Here is a 16557-nt window from a genome sequence, read left to right on the forward strand (position 1 = left end):
TAAAGTTCATGAGCCGATTCATCGAACCGAATCATCTTTGTTTCAATTGTGTCTTGTGTAGTTACATAAGATCTCATAGCAATTGAACAACTCTCTAACTAGTTCATTTGAGTCAATTGAACTAGTTATGGTGAAGAAGAAATAGGTTAATATGAAATGCTCATACGGTTAACCTTTTGGGTTACTATGTTGAACCAACATACACGTACACGTTTGGGCACGGTTTTCAAAAACCCAGTAAACGTCTACCCAAGTGTGTGTGACAAACTAAGTTTTCGATCTAACGGTTGAGAAATATTAGCTTGAATCTAAATCAGGTTTTCATCCAACGGTGAATATGGATTGCTTTGTAACTAAGGAAAAACCCTGATTTGAAGGCTATATAAAGGAGACATCTAGCATTGTGCAAAACTAATCCCCACACGTTTGTATGATACTAGTGCGCTCGCTAGAGTCGATTCTCTTTTAACCTTTGATTTTCTTCTTTAAAACCAGGTTAACGACTTAAAGACTTTATTGGGATTGTGAAGCCAGACCGATACTACTTTTATCGTAGTTGTGTGATCTGATCTTGCATCTTCTATCGTACGAGTACAATCTTTGATTGGCTTGATATCGTGAGAGTTCTCCGATATGCAAGATAAAGAAGTCACAAACATCTTCGTCTCACTGTTTATGATTCCTCAACAAACCGCTTGTGTAGTCAAGAAGGATTGTTGAGAGGTGATTGATTAATCTAGGTTGTTCTTTGGGAATATAAGACCGGATTATCAATTGTTCTTGTTCACCTTGATTTTATATCTTAAGACGGATTAAAACCTAGGGTTTTTCTGTGGGAGACAGATTTATCCTTTGATAGACTTTTCTGTGTGAGACAAATTTGTTTATTATCAAGTCTGCGATTTTGGGTTGCAACAAGTCTTAGTTGTGGGTGAGATCAGCTAAGGGAATCAAGTGCGCAGTATTCTGCTGGGATCAGAGGAGTAGGAGTACAACTGTACCTTGAATTAGTGGGGCACTGATTGGGGTTCAAGTATATTCCAGTCCGAAGTTAGCTTGGAGTAGGCTAGTGTCTGTAGCGGCTTAATACAGTGTGTATTCAATCTGGACTAGGTCCCGGGGTTTTTCTGCATTTGCGGTTTCCTCGTTTACAAAATTTCGGGTATCTGTGTTATTTCTTTTCCGCATTATATTTTTATATAATTGAAATAATACAGGTTGTGCGTTAAAGATCATCAATTGGAAATCCGACCTTTGGTTGTTGATTGATATTGATTGATCCTTTGACATTGGTATTTGGTATCGTACAAGTTATCTCTCTTTGATAAAGACTAGAAGATTTCCATTTGCTTGAGTAAAGATCAAATCGAGAGATTGAGATACAAACTCTTTGATATATCTTTTTATTGATTGAGTCTAACTGTCTAGTTGATTCTCATAAAACGTATATTGGAGTTTGTCCATCAGATTGCTAAGAGAAATATTGGGTGGTGTTGTTAGACCCCCGCTTTTTCAATTGGTATCAGAGCAGGCAAACACGTTAAAGACCTTATAAGTCTGTGTTTGTAGCGATCTGATTATGGACGAGTCTATCTCTAATAACGTACCAGTTCAGAAATTACCAGATGATTCTAAAAGCTTGGATTCACCTGAGAGAACTGTCACATTTAAGTCAATATCCAAACATTCTCGATGTAAAAACTGTTGATTGGGAAACTCTCCTAGAAGAACAGTTTGATGAACTTTCTGATGAAGGTGATTCAGATATTGATAGAGATGTTGATGAGGAAATCTCAGAGTATGTTAAGTTTTTGGATTCGTGGAATATGAAGAAGATTACAACTTCTCATGTCACACCTCTTCTGACTCCTCTCTGTCGAGAAAACAAGAAATTGAGAAGATGTTACGCAGGTGTTTATTTTTCGAATCGTTCTACCGAATCGATCCTTAAGGATTCTGAGGAAAACCAACGTATGAGGTCACTTTAATGTGATAATATTTATCAAAAGTACTTTTTTTTTGAAGAGAAACTTGCAGAATCTGAAGCAAGGTTTAACTTCCAGCAAACAAGTTTTGACGACAGAGAAAACGCTTATCTCACTCGAGAAAAACGCCTTGAGGCGGATTTAGATGCTGCTCTTGATAAAATCAAGATGTTGGAAGATGAATTGAAAAAGTTCAATACTAGTTCAAGCAAATTAACCACTATGTAGGAGCAAGTAAAAATCATCGTGATACACTAGGATTGGGATATAAAGGAATAGATGCTTCAAATACTAGCAAAGAGGTAAAATTTGTCAAGGATAGTGATTCTTCTCAACAAAAGGTTTCCACTGATGGCAAAAGTGAAATACTTTCTCCGGAAGTTAAGGTTCAAAAGAGAAAAGTTTATCAACCTCCAAAGTTAGCACACACGGATCGAGGTAAGAACATTCCTTATGTTTGCCACTATTGCGGAAATAAAGGTCACCTGGAAAGGAGATGTCGTTTCCATATAAGGAATGAGAAACTTCATGATGTTCTTGTTTGGGCATCACAAGAAGTTGTGAAACCAAGATCATACGTTAAGACTGATCCTCTTAACGTTACAGGTTGTAATTGTCCAACCTTTAGGCAAAGGAATCAGTGCTATGATAGACCTAGATTATCCAATAAACGTCGTACGAATCCTTTTCATAATCGTAATGGTTATCAAAAGGATAACTTCGTAAAGACGAAGACAAGATCCGATGCTCACAATTGGAGAAATACTAACTTGCAAAAGAATAGTTAATCCAATTCTCTTCCAAGAATTCTAGAAGAGAGTGATGGGAAGAAGGTTCCGACTGTTCCTAAACACACTCAGAAGTGGATACCGAAGAAAGACAATGATGTTTTGAGTGTCAAAAGGAATGATCTTCCAGAAAACTCCATGACTATGGAAAAGGCAGTATCCATGATGTTTGAACTTAACAAGTTTTTTGGAAAAATGGAATTTGATGTGAAAGGTTCTAAAAGTGATCTCTTTCATGATAATCCAAAGGTCACTTGTTGTGAGCAAGACTTTGTTCACCCCAACGCAACTTGATTGTGTTGGAAGTGCATCCTCACCAAGGAATGCCCTGCTTTGTATACGGTGAGGGAAGCACAAGAATTTGGGAACACAGATTATGTTCGGTAAGGCCGTAGAATTCGATTGGATTCATCTAAAAAGGTATGTCTATAAACTTGAGCAAGATTTGTACTTTTATTTGCTTAGAATACTTATAATAATCTTGCTTATCGTTCATTTCTACCTAACTTGATCTGTGTTTAAGGTTCTCAAATGTTTAGGTTTGAAAATAATAGTTCGAGATGTTTGGACTACATGGTAAACATACCAAGTATGCATAACAGCATTCAAAATCAAAATCCAGGGGTTTAAGTTCGCAAACCCGTATGCATACTTGACGTCGATATTCGGTAAACTTGTTTTGGTCGTAACTTCTTCGTCCGAACTCGGATTTACCTCATTCTTTTTGAATTCACTTTGAAATGAAAATGAGAATTGTTGAATTTGGGTGAGTTAATATTGGTCTTTGTCCTGTCTCTTGTTTTTTAGTGTTTGCTCAGTTTCGTTGCACTTGTTATATTCTCTTGGACTTGCGCACTGGGATTCTTGGAGAAATCCTATTCTAAGCTATTTTGTGGATGTTACAAGAGTGATGTTGGTGAATCACAAAGAAGTAAGTTCGAGAATGGGTATTAATTCACATTGTTATATATTCTTGAGTGTTCACAATCATCTCATGTGAACTATGGTGCATAGTCGTCAATGACTTTGTATGTTCTTCTTTGCTAAGGAAATCTTTTTATACGCTTTTGGTAACCAGTATTGGTATAAGTCCGTGTGAAAAAGATTGATTCTACCTTCTAAGGGCAAAGATTGTTATTGCAGTATTAATCTTTATGATTTTGTGATATTGCAATTGTTTATGGGATATGTATTGTTTGCATCCGTGAACTTGAAGGTCCCATATGTTGTCAAAAGTAAAGTTGTTCATAAATTGGTATTCGTATTAATGAAAGGACGAATGGAATTTTGACAAATACAAAAGTTATGCTTGCAGTCATTCATTTAACGAAAAATAGAGTAAAATTTTTTGTGTGACAAGGATAAAGTCTATTATTTCGTTATGCAAATAGTGATGGAAAAATAGAATAGATCCTTGTATGTATTCAACAATAATGATCATTACTGATCCATATCTTATGTATTATTGTGAGGCTATGTAATGTGTCTTATGTCGAGCACGATACAACTAAGTTGATTATTTTGTGATTAACTTTGTTGGTTGTTCCGTAAGGTACTTTATGTCGAGCATTTTTGAACTAAATTAATCATCTTGGTTGGTTATTTAGTTATTTGCTCTGAAAGTCTTCTTTTTTCGAGCAACACTTTTGACAATTAAATTGATTACTTCTGTGATTAGTTTGGTTTTGTTTTCCAATTAGATTAATTACAGGTTCTCTTGTAATTAGTCTAGTTGAGTTTTCACATATTCCACAAGTCCTTGTGTTGAGTATATGAACGGCTGTACTAATCATGCTCTATTGGTTAATGTAGTCGTATATTCCGTAAGGTTTACCTTATGTTGAGTATGTGAACGATTAAGTTAGTCATCTCTGTATGGTTACCATAGTCGAAGCTCCGTAAGGTTACTTATGTTGAGCACAATCAATTAGATTGATCACTTTTGTGGTTTGATTTAGTTGTGTATTCCAATTAAATTATTCATGGGTTTACTTGTGATTAATTTGATTGAGTTTTGGATATAAAAAATCATTCCTCTGGTTTTTGGTGTCCTGTTAGAGCATAGATCGGTCGACCTCGCATACGCTGCTATATCAAGCATGTTTGTCAATGTTAGTGATCAAAACTATGAGTCTCGATTTCTAGTCTATTATAGCTAAGTCTCGGACTAGGATAGAAAAGTGTAGTTGAGATCAAGGAGTTCATGGCGATTCATCATACAACAACGAAGATCTACTCAATGAACCGTGGAACTTCATCAACAAAAAGGTATGTGGAGACTTGAACTTATCTATCACTCAAAAGTCTAACTATTTTATCTCCTACTTCTTATGAGACAAAAAGTCGTATGCTATATAGACTGGATCATACACATTTGACACTTCGAGATGAGTATTCACTACTTATATTTTTCTCGAAATCGTGTGTTGGTAAAGCGTTTCTGTTTAATCAAGTTTATCTTCACCTAGTGACGAATGTCTTGAAAAGTTTCAATTACTTTGAAAATTGCTCTGATGTGAAACGTCCTGTGAATAACGGCTATATAACGTCCTCTGAGAATGTCTCAATGATTGGAATGAGAGTTTAGATTACATAACCATGTATTCCTTAATCCGAAGTTTTCGAACTTTGTTGATTGAGAGAAACCGGAGGAATTGGTTTTGCCAAGTCCGCGAACTCAGTTTGCGAACTCAGTCCGCGAACTGACGGAAGTTCTCTTGCCGAAAATTTCTGTTGGGATTTTCCAAAAACTCGTTTGCATGTTTAGTCTGCGAACTAAGTCCCTGAACCTAGTCCGCGAACTGGCGGAAGTCTCTTTGCCGAATTTTTCTGCTGAGTTTGGAAAACTCTGCCGGCTGCCTTAAGTCCGCGAACTTTTTTGTGAGCTTAAGTGGTTATGATCTAAAGATGTGCTCTGAACATGAAACTTAAATTACTAAGGAATGCTTTATGCAAACCGTGGCTATAAATATGAGCCGATTCATCGAATCGAATCATCTTTGTTTCAATTGTGTCTTGTGTAGTTGCATAAGATCTCATAGCAATTGAACAACTCTCTAACTAGTTCATTTGAGTCAATTGAACTAGTTATGGTGAAGAAGAACTAGGTTAATATGAATTTCTCATATGGTAAACCTTTTGGGTTAATATGTTGAACCAACATACACGTACACATTTGGGCATGGTTTTCACAAACCCAGTAAACGTTTACCCAAGTGTGTGTGACAAGCTAAGTGTTCGATCTAACGGTTGAGAAATATTAGATTGAATCTAAATCAGGTTTTCATCTAACGGTGAATATGGATTGCTTTGTAACTAAGGAAAAACCCTGATTTGAAGGCTATATAAAGGAGACATCTAGCATTGTGCAAAACTAATCCCCACACGTCTGTATGATACTAGTGCGCTCGCTAGAGTCGATTCTCCTTTAACCTTTGGTTTTATTTTCTAAAAACCAGGTTAACGACTTAAAGACTTCATTGGGATTGTGAAGCCAGACCGATACTACTTTTATCGTAGTTGTGTGATCTGATCTTGCATCTTCTATCTACGAGTACAATATTTGATTGGCTTGAGATCGTGAGAGTTCTCCGATAGGCAAGATAAAGAAGTCACAAACATCTTCGTCTCACTGTTTGTGATTCCTCGAAAAACCGCTTGTGTAGTCAAGAAGGATTGTTGAGAGGTGATTGATTAATCTAGGTTGTTCTTCGGGAATATAAGACCGGATTATCAATTGTTCATGTTCACCTTTATTTTATATCTTAAGACGGAACAAAACCTAGGGTTTTTCTGTGGGAGACAGATTTATCCTTTGATAGACTTTTCTGTGTGAGACAGATTTGTTTATTATCAAGTCTGCGACTTTGGGGTTGCAACAACTCTTAGTTGTGGGTGAGATCAGCTAAGGGAATCAAGTGCGCAGTATCCCGCTGGGATCAGAGGCGTAGGAGTACAACTGTACCTTGAATTAGCGGGAGACTGATTGGGGTTCACCTATAGTCTAGTCCGAAGCTATCTTGTAGTAGGCTAGTGTCTGTAGCGGCTTAATACAGTGTGTATTCAATCTGGACTAGGTCCCGGGGTTTTTCTGCATTTGTGGTTTCCTCGTTAACAAAACTTCTGGTGTCTGTGTTATTTCATTTCCGCATTATATTTTATAATTGAAATAATATAGTTTGTGTGTTAAGATCATCAATTGGAAATCCAAACTTTGGTTGTTGATTGATATTGATTGATCCTTGGATATTGATCTTTGGTACCGTCCAAGTTATTCCTTGTATTTGATAAAGACTCGCTATTGTTATTAGCTTGAGTAAAAATCAAATCAAGAGAGAGATATTAACTCCTTGATATACTTTAATATAGATTGAGTCTGACTGTCTAGTTGATTCTCTAGCAAAGTATCTCGGAGTTAGTCCATACAGTTTTTTAAGCGAAATACTGGGTTGTGTTGTTAGATCCCCGCTTTTTCAATTGGTATCAGAGCAGTTAAACACGTTTAAGACCTTACAAGTCTGTGTTTGTAGCAATCTGACTCTATGGACAGTAGTGTTATCTCAATAAATGCACCACCAGATCCAGGGATTTCAGAATTCTCTTCCATGACTGATTTAATAAAATTTGTAGAAGAAATTCTATCTAAACCTCCACCAGATTTAAAATCCCTTGAAGTGTTTTCAGGGCTTGAAAAGAAGCTTGAGAGCTTATCTCTTGATGTTGAGTTATACCTCCAGAAAGAGCAAGAATCTCTTGACAGGGTAAATCAAGTTATGATGAATAATATTCATGTTGAGGTTGATATGGATTTACTAATCAGTGAGAGCACTGCTCCTTCTCTGCGTAATCCAATTAGTTGTGATAAATTAAATGAATTACAAGAGGATTTTAAATCTCAGTCATCTGAGTGTGTCACCTCAAAGCATGAATTGATTTGTTTCTCAATTCCTGATACTTCCTATCAAGATAGTAGTATTGTCTTCTTTTATGAAGAATCTAGGACGTCTCTTTTTACCAAAAGAGTTTCCCTTCGCAGTACTAAAAACTATCTACATAAATTGTTTTTTATAAGTTGGAAAACAAGAAATCATAAACACAAATCTTTTTGGGTTCTCTTGAAGTTCTCTGATAGACTTATAAAAACAGTTCCTTGGGTGTTTCTCAACACTACAAGATTTAAAAGTTTTTGCAAAGAAACTCTTTCTTGGTGCCATGGTGAGAAAGAAATTTTTCACCTCAACACAACTTGTTTGTGTTGAAAGTGCATCCTCACCAAGAAATGCCTTGCTATGTATACGATGAGGGAAGCACAACAATTGGGGCGCACATATTATATTTCGTAAGGCTGTAGAACTCAATTGGACTTTTCTAAAAAGGTACGTCTATAAACTTGAGCAAGTTTTATGTTTTTATTACTTGTTTGTGTACTTATAATGATCCATGTACCTTGATTATCGTTCATTTCTACCTAACTTGATCTGTGTTTAAGGTTCTTAAATGTTTAGGTTTGAATACATTAGTTCGGGATGTTTGGACTTCATGGTACATATACCAAGTATGCATAACATCATTTAAAACCAAAATCCAGGGGTTTAAGTTCGCAAACCCAGTCTGCAAAGTGGAAAATTCGTTTGCAAACCCGTGTGCATACTTGCCTGTAGACGTCGATATTCGGTAAACTTGTTATGAATGTAACTTCTTCGTCCGAACTCAGATTGACCTCATTCTTTTTTCACTCTCTTCCTCTTTGAATTCTCTTAAAAATGGAGATGAGAAACCTTGAATTTGAATGAGTTAAGATTGGTATTTTTCCTGTCTCTTGTTTTTGAGTATTTTGCTCCGTTTCGTTGCACTTGTTCCAGTTCTCTTGAACTTGGGAACTTGGATTCTTGGAGTACTACTCTTCTAAGATAATTTGTAGCTTTTACAAAAATGTTATTGGTGAATCACAAAGAAGGAAGTTCAAGAATGGAAAGTAGTACGCAGTGCTATGGAATTCTTGAATGTTCACAATCATCCTTTGTGAACTATGGTGCATAGTCGTTATTGACTTTGTATGTTCTTCTTTGATTAAGAAAATCTTTTTGTACGCCTTTGGTAGCTATTATTGATGTAAATCCATGAAAAAAAGATTGATTCTACACTATAAGGACAAATCATCTTGTATGTGCATTACGAGTTTGTCTTGTTGCCTAGGAAACTTCTTATGAGAATTTATTCTTATTTTTGAGAAGGATTACTAGAGTTTGGAATAGCCATTATTGTGATTACACATTTCTATGTCCAACGGTTTCATCTTCATGTTTTTAGGTTTTTGGTTTAAATTCTAAAACTATTTGGAGGATGATGTTTTGCAATATTTAATCTCTTTGATTTGTTATATTGCAATTTGTTATGGGATTTTGGTGTTTACGTACGTGAACTATGTTATCCCATATTTTGTCAAAAGTAAAGTCGTTCATAAATTGGTATTCGTATTGATGAAAGGAAAAATGGACTTTTGATAAATACAAAATTTATGCCTATGCAGTCATGTATTTGATGGAATAAATGGTAAAATCTTTTGTGTGACAAGGATAAAGTCTATTATGTCATTATGCATATATTGATGGAAAGATAGAATAGATCCTTTGTATGTATTCCACGGTATTGATCTTCATTGATCCATTCTTTTTGTATTACCGTGAAAGCTCCATTGTGTGTCTTATGTTGAGCACGATACAACTAATAGGGTGTTAGTCCTCAAGGGAGTTGGGGGAGTTGGGTGTAGTTGGGTTTTTACCCGTTAGTCGTGGGGGAGTTCAGAAGAGTCTCTCAAAATCCCCGTTAGTCGTGGGAGAGTTTAGAAGAGTCTCCCGAACTCCCTAGAAAACACCTGTTAGTTGTGGGGGAGTTTGACAAAAAATCTTGAACTCCCTGTTATTGGTAAAACCCTAGAATGCTAGGGATTTGGTTGTTTGGGGAGTTCTTGAGAGTTGATAGTGTACTTTTGCCTATACACAAATCTCTCAAAACAGTAGAGATTTGGAGGGAGTTTGAAAAGAAAAAAACATAGGAGAAGAGGAATCGCTTCACCTTCAGGTATGGTTTTCATTTTTTTTTTCTTCTTCTTTGATCGCCATGATTTGATGGGTTTTTTATTGTGATTACCGTTATATACTAGATAACTAGCTCTGTGTACATGTTGCATTGTTGCAGTTCTCTGATGAATAAGAGTCTCTTTTGATTATTTTTTTTCCACGACTATTAGGGAAAGTCTGACAGTAGAAGTTTTGATATGATACTCTGGGTTAGTAGTGATTGTTTTGTATAAGGTGATATTGACGTTTGTTGCGTGTGACGATGTGCTTAGCTACACCATGAAAATTTCTTATGCACATAAAAGTGAGTATGTGGCTTGATTAGTTTAATCCGACCATAATTTCTGTTCTTTCTTCTCCATCTAAAGAGTTGTAAATGTAACATGCACATTGGTGGTATCCTCAAGATCCACATCAGACTAGTATATTGTCCTGGATATGGACAGATTTTTGGAGATAAAGTGGGAATTATAGATTGTTGGACATCAGTGTTTGTATTGGTAATCATTTGGGCATCATTTGCTTGTTCTTAAATATGCAAAGAGTTGTAAGTGTAACCTGCACATTGGCAGCCTTGACAAGTTCTACATAGGCACTTTCCAGATGCAGTATGCAAGGCGGGTCAATCTATGGTGTACAATACTTATACAACTTAGAAGAAATGTTGAGATAAGAGCCTCGTTTCCCCCCTGTAAGCATCGGAATACAGTTTCAGTGCGAAAATATAATCATCCAAATAGTTGAGATGACCACTGTAATTGATCGGGAAAAAAAAAGAAAAAAAAAAGATTACCACTTCCTCCCTTGCACTAATTTTGGTAGATTATATCAACGTATAGCTCGCATTCTCATCTTTAACTGTATGGTGAATTCACAACTTCATAACTTATGCTGCTACACTTGTACATATTGCAAACTCGCAGCAGGGCATTCACGCAATTTTGTGGATTTAGAAAAATGAAATGCTAACACTAGACTTAACGCAACAACGCCTTTAGAAAATATCCTAAGCTCTGTGCACTTATTTTCTTTTATCCAGGTTCCATTTACTTACAAGTTAAAAGCATTAAAAGCATAACTGTCAGTTGTATTTATTCTCAAACAAGCATTTACATATAGATAATTACATACTTAGTCAAGGTACTGAAGAGATATCTCTCCATATTGTAAAATGTGCATACAGTCGACCATCTATCAACTAATATGGGTTGTTAACACAACTTCTATTCTATATGAGAAGAAGAGATATCTATGTGCACTAGCTAGCTACTTCAGATGAGATTATGTAATAGTTTTTGTTTGAGTAACCGAAATATATAAAGTGGCAGTCAGAAAAACACAGTACACATGTTTTAACAGAATTAGCATGTGGAGAACAATAGTAGTTATTCGTATACGAGTGGTAATGGATAGGTTATACACGAAGTTAGGAGGATGTATCTTGAACTATACTAAGCCAGTTTCTAGTGAGCTGCAGTTCAATGTGTGTGGTAACAGTAACATTGTTAGGAAGACAAGTTTTTCATTCTTCTATCTTATGTATACTTGTAGCACGATGAAGAAGGTAGTTTAGGAATGAACTCTCCCAAACTCCCTCTAATAAACTCTCTCAAACTCCCTACACTTCCCAGAGTCCCTGAACTCAAAAACAACAAACTCTCTCAAACTCCCCACACTCTCTCAAAATCCCTAAGATTTAAAATACACTCAACTCCCCCGAAATCACTCGAGGACTAACCCCCTGTAAGTCGATTTTTCTTATTGGCTTTGTTGGTTGTTCCATAAGATGCTATGTGTTGAGCATTATGAACTAAATTAATCATCTTGGTTGTTTATTTAGTTATTTGCTCCGAAAGTCTTCTTTTGTCGAGCAAAATCTTTTGACAATTAAATTGATTGCTTCGGTGATTAGTTTGGTTGTGTATTCCAATTAGATTAATTAGAGGTTCTCTTGTAATTAATCTAGTTGAGTTTTCATATATTATACAAGTTCTTATGTTGAGTATATGAACGACTATACTAATCATATTCTATTGGTTGATGTAGTCGTATATTCCGTAAGGTTTTCCTTATGTTGAGTATTTGAACAATTAAGGTAGTCATCTCCGTGTGGTTATCTTAGTCGTAGATCCGTGTGTTTTCTTATGTTGAGCACAATCAATTAAATTGATCACTTTTGTGGTTTGATTTAGTTGTGTATTCCGATTAAATTAATCATGGGTTTACTTGTGATTAATTTGGTTGAGTTTTGGATATAAAAAATCATTTCCATGGTTTTTGGTGTCCAATTAAAAATCCTTCTTTTCTTTCAAAATTAAGGTCGCTCTTGTTGTTCTTTCGGGAATGACATCAAATGGGGGAGAGTTCTTTTGAACTTGTGCTTAATGGTAATATATTGCGGGGTGTGCGGCTGTGGAATTTTATAGGGGTTATCTTGTATCTTAAAACTCCTTGAAGAATGCATTTAGCTTCGGATTTATGATTGCATCTAAATTAAGTTGGTATGTATTTTTCTCTTTTAGTCTATTAAACGTCTCTTCTCGGAAATTTCATTAGGAACCCGTTCTTGTACCTTTGCCAATTTTATTGACAAAAAGGGGGAGAATTAATGTGTAGTTCTACTATATATACATATGGTTTTCGGATCATTGTGTAAGGGGGAGTGGTTTCCATGTGAGATGGAGTATTGACTAAGGGGGAGTGATACATATCACCATAGTATTGTTGTTAAAGTCATGATGCAATTGGACTTTGATGTTACATAATGATACTATGACACTGTATAATAATAATCGAGAATCTCGATTTCTCTCATTGTTATAGCTACAGATCTTCAACAACGGTGGTGCTAAACTTACAACCTTTAGGATCATTGGAGTGCTTGGAAGGACGAAGATTTCAAGGAACGTTGAAGATTGGACTATGGAATAGGAGCCACTAAAGTTTATCTTTTTTGTATTCCATATGCATTAATAGTTTTGTCACTAAAATTGACAAAGGGGGGGATTGTTAGAGCATAGATCGGTCGACCTCGCATGCGTTGCTATATCAAGCATGTTTGTCAATGTTAGTGATCAAAACTATGAGTTTTGATTTCTAGTCTACATAGCTAAGCCTCGGACTAGGATAGAAAAGTGTAGTTGAGCTCAAGGACTTCATGGCGATTCATCATACAACGACGAAAATCTACTCAAGGAACCGTGGAACTTCATCAACAAAAAGATATATGGAGACTTGAACTTATCTATCACTCAAAAGTTTATCTATCCTATCTCCTACTTCTTATGAGACAAAAAGTCGTATGCTATATAGACTGGATCATACACATTTTACATTTCGAGCTGAGTATTCACTACTTATCTTTTTCTCGAAATTGTGTGTTGGTAAAGCGTTTCTCTTTGATCAAGTTTATCTTCACCTAGTGACGAAAGTCATGAAAAGTTTCAATTACTTTGAGAATTGTTCAGACGTGAAACGGTCTGTGAATAACGGCTATATAACGTCCTCTGAGAATGTCTCAATGACTGGAATGAGAATTTAGATTACATAACCATGTATTCTTGAATCCGAAGTTTTCGAACTTTGTTGATTGAGAGAAACCGGAGGAATTGGCTTTGCCAAGTCCGCGAACCCAGTCCGCGAACTGACGGAAGTTCTCTTACCGAGAATTTCTGCTGGGATTTTCCAAAAACTCGTTTGCGTGTTTAGTCCGCGATCCTAGTCTGCAAACTGGCGGAAGTCTCTTTGCCGAGATTTTCTGTTGAGTTTGGAAAACTCTGTCGGTTTCCTTAAGTCCGCGAACTTGTTTGTGAGCTTAATTGGTTATGATCTAAAGATGTGCTCTGAACATGAAACATAAATTACTAAGGAATGATTTATGCAAACCGTGGCTATAAAGTTCATGAGCCGATTCATCGAATCGAATAATCTTTGTTTCAATTGTGTCTTGTATTGTTACATAAGATCTCATAGCAATTGAACAAATCTCTAACTAGTTCATTTGAGTCAATTGAACTAGTTATGGTGAAGAAGAACTAGGTTAATATGAAATGCTCATATGGTTAACCTTTTGGATTACTATGTTGACCCAACATACACGTACACGTTTGGGCACGGTTTTCACAAACCCATTAAACGTCTACCCAAGTGTGTGTGACAAGCTAAGTTTTCGATATAACGGTTGAGAAATATTAGCTTGAATCTAAATCAAGTTTTCATCTAACGGTGAATATGGATTGCTTTGTAACTAAGGCAAAACCCTGATTTGAAGGCTATATAAAGGAGACATATAGCATTGTGCAAAACTAATCCCCACACGTTTGTATGATACTAGTGCGCTCGCTAGTGTCGATTCTCCTTTAACCTTTGATTTTCTTCTTTAAAACCAGGTTAACGACTTAAAGACTTCATTAGGATTGTGAAGACAGACCGATACTACTTTTATCGTAGTTGTGTGATCTGATCTTGCATCTTCTATCATACGAGTACAATCTTTGATTGGCTTGATATCGTGAGAAATCTCCGATATGCAAGATAAAGAAGTCACAAACATCTTCGTCTCACTGTTTGTGATTCCTCAACAAACCGCTTGTGTAGTCAAGAAGGATTGTTGAGAGGTGATTGATTAATCTAGGTTGTTCTTCGGGAATATAAGACCGGATTATCAATTGGTTCCTGTTCACCTTGATTTTATATCTTAAGACGGAACAAAACCTAGGGTTTTTCTGTAGGAGACAGATTTATCCTTTGATAGACTTTTCTGTGTGAGACAGATTTGTTTATTATCAAGTCTGCGATTTTGGGTTGCATCAACTCTTAGTTGTGGGTGAGATTAGCTAAGGGAATCAAGTGCGCATTATCCTGCTGGGATCAGAGGCGTAGGAGTATAACTGTACCTTGAATTAGTGGGAGACTGATTGGGGATCAACTATAGTCGAGTCCGAAGTTAGCTTAGAGTAGCCTAGTGTCTGTAGCGGATTAATATAGTGTGTATTAAATCTGGACTAGTCCAGGGGTTTTTCTGCATTTGCGGATTCCTCGTTAACAAAATTTCTGGTGTCTGTGTTATTTCTTTTCCACATTATATTTTTATATAATTGAAATAATACAGGTTGTGCGTTAAAGATCATCAATTGGAAATCCGACCTTTGGTAGTTGATTGATATTGATTGATCCTTGGACACTGGTCTTTGGTACCGTCCAAGTTATCTCTCTTTGATAAAGACTCGCAGATTTCCATTTGCTTGAGCAAAGATCAAATCGAGAGATTGAGATACAAACTCTTTGATATATCTTTTTATTGATTGAGTCTAACTGTCTAGTTGATTCTCATAAAAAGTATATTGGAGTTTGTCCATACAGATTGCTAAGCGAAATATTGGGTGGTGTTGTTAGACCCCCGTTTTTTCAGTTATTGTACACTTTTGGCAAGATCAAAAGAAGCAGTTATTGGAGGAACAGGGAGATTTTGATTGCCAGAGGTTGCCATTTTCTAATATTATATCTTTGCTCCTAATTTTTTCCTTTTTTGGCTATAAAATTTGCTATAACTTTTTCTGATAAACCCAACTTATAGACCCTTAATCAATACCATTTATAGTAATTTAAGAGATTTGGTTAAACGTCCCCTCTCCTGGGTATTCACCCCTATTCAAGACCATTCACACCTTCTCCAGAAGCATCATTGCTCCATATAAATTTCTTTTCAAACCCTAAATTCATACATTTCATTATTCAATAAACCCTTTAGAACCGTAATTAAGAGGAGTATGGGTGGTTCACCTAATTTGGATAGGGGTAATTGTGCACTAATTAAAATCTTTGATTTTATGCAGGTCCAAGATTGGCAGCACTTGTTGAGAGGCGACATTGCTAACCATGGTACATTGGCTAGGTATAGTGCAACGCTGAGACTGACATGGATTTCCTCAAATCAACATTTCAATACCTTTCACCAACTTTCTATCTTTGACATTAGTTATCAGAGCCTTACTAGAAAGTCAAAAATTCTTCCCGCCCTAAACATTTACCCAACCACCCAAATCCTAAATAAGGGTGCCTTAATCACATTTGGCATTTTCTGCAAGGAAAAACACGACAAGTGTATTTATAGTTCAACTACTCATGTTTGCATAGTGCTGGCGTATGCAACTTATGTATATTATAAGTTCCTTTCTATAGGGGATCTTGTCATTCTAATTACATGTCCTAAAGCCCACGTGAAAATTCATACCACTTAACTAAGACAATATCAAAGTAATCTGGTGAAAGTGGAGGAATCGTCTGGCCATGGTACTACAAGGAGCAGTCATACAAACAAAAATAACATAGTTTCTCAAGTTATTATCCCCCTTCAAGAAAAAAACCAACTTTCCTCTTCAAATATTTCCCATTTTAAGGTTCAGTCTTCAACAGAGACCTATATCAGATTCTCCCTGACTATTAATGTGTCATATCACCTTCAAAACACATGCTCCCTGATCACATGGCATTATCACATCTAGATAAACTTGTATAAAATTCTCTTAACCAATTACAACAAAAACCAACCTGAACTTATCATCTCCATTATTCTTCACTACTTTATTTATATGGAGATTTATACTTCAGACAACCACATTAAACCTTCTCATATGGATATCCAAAACTTTGCTTCCTTCATGGTCGAAAAACTCACTTTACCTTCAAATCTCACTGAACCTGTTT

This window comes from Papaver somniferum, chromosome 2, assembly GCF_003573695.1.
Source record: "Papaver somniferum cultivar HN1 chromosome 2, ASM357369v1, whole genome shotgun sequence".
Classification (NCBI taxonomy): domain Eukaryota; kingdom Viridiplantae; phylum Streptophyta; class Magnoliopsida; order Ranunculales; family Papaveraceae; genus Papaver; species Papaver somniferum.